Source organism: Diabrotica undecimpunctata, unplaced genomic scaffold (assembly GCF_040954645.1).
Source record: "Diabrotica undecimpunctata isolate CICGRU unplaced genomic scaffold, icDiaUnde3 ctg00001531.1, whole genome shotgun sequence".
NCBI lineage: Eukaryota > Metazoa > Arthropoda > Insecta > Coleoptera > Chrysomelidae > Diabrotica > Diabrotica undecimpunctata.
In genome coordinates, this window is record NW_027312414.1 from 1 (window position 1) to 1,734 (window position 1,734).

Below are 1,734 nucleotides of genomic sequence, written 5' to 3' on the forward strand. Positions count from 1 at the left end.
CGCGCTATCTCAGAGTCCACCAATACACAAAAAGTGCGACAAGAGAAACTGTAATAATTACCGAGGTATTACTATATCAAGTATTCCTGGGAAGGTATTCGCAAGAATAATGAAAACAAGAATAAAAACCCAAATAGAACCAACTATGGAAGATACACAATGTGGATTCAGGAAGGACAGAAGCACGCAAGACCACATATTCACAATAAGACAAATGAGTGAGAAAGTAATCAATAAAAATAGAGAAATACATATATGCTTTATTGATCTGGAAAAGGCGTTTGACAGAATAAAAAGAAAGGACGTATGGAGGACATTAAAGGAAAGAGGAGTTGACAGGATAACAATTGATGTAATAAAGGATATGTACAATAATAATACAAATACGGTGAGAACCAACAACGAGGAATCCGAAGAATTTACTACAAGTCAAGGCGTTAAACAGGGATGTGTGTTGAGCCCACTGCTGTTCTCAGTGGTACTTTATGAAGCAATAAAGAAAGCCAAGAGAAGAATGAGAAAACTAACATTAGGATACTGGCAAATGAAACAGACTTCAGACAGAGCTTCTATTTGCAGACGACATGGTTTTGATAGCAGAAAACAGAGAAGACCTACAGAACAACCTTGAAATCCTAGAAGAAGAGAACTGTCAAACATAAATATGAAAATAAATACAGAGAAAACAAAAACAATGATAATTTCAAATAAGAGAAAGACACACGCAATACAATTAAACGGAAAACAACTAGAACAAGTGGAACATTTTAAATACCTAGGAGCAATAATTGAATCAAACGGTAAACAAGACATGGAAATAAATGAGAGAATGGGACAAACAGAAAGCTTATTTAACACTATGAAAACAACATTTTTGGGAAAAAAAGAAATACCGGAGAAGGTAAAAACGGCAGTCGTTAGATCAGTAGTTAAACCTACAATCATCTATAATAGCGAGTCATGGACATTGACTGGGAGACAAAAATCTCGAGTCAATGCTATGTAAATGAGGTTCCTGAGGAAAATAGCAAACAGAAAGAGGACAGACAAAATACGAAACGAAACAATCAGACAAAACCTAAACTAGAACCAATAAACGAAAAAATAGTAGAGGGGCAACTAAGATGGTTCGGGCACGTGTGTAGAATGTCGAATGAAAGATTAACAAAACGAGTGTTTGAAACGAGAATGCAAGGGAAAAACAAACGAGGAAGACCAAGAGTTAGGTGGGTAGACGAAATCAGAAAAGAAGTTGAGAAGAAAGGATTGACATGGGAAAGTGCACGAAATCTAACGCGCTATCTCAGAGTCATGGAGACAACAGTGCAAATCTTAACCCCACCAGCCTTACACCTAACGGTAGAAAGGCTTAGGACTAGTAAAGTAAAGTAAGTATTTATAGTCTTACGGATTTCAAATTTACAACCTTCGGGAAGACCTATAGTCTTTGGGTGTCGGCGAGGTTTATATGGTGCGACATTTTGTTCAATTTGTCCACTTATTGCTTTTTGCAAAACTAATTTTAGTTATGTTTCACCATTGTTTGTTTCACTAATACAGAGTGCATCATACACACGCTTATAAACAGATAAAACTGGTAGAAAAGGGCCCCATTGGTTTTCTTGACAGTAAAATAACATTGAATACACAAACACACTCTTTGAAATTAGAATCAGTACTAAATTATGTCAATTTAATACTTTTTTTTTAATTATATGTTAAACTGACAGTAGA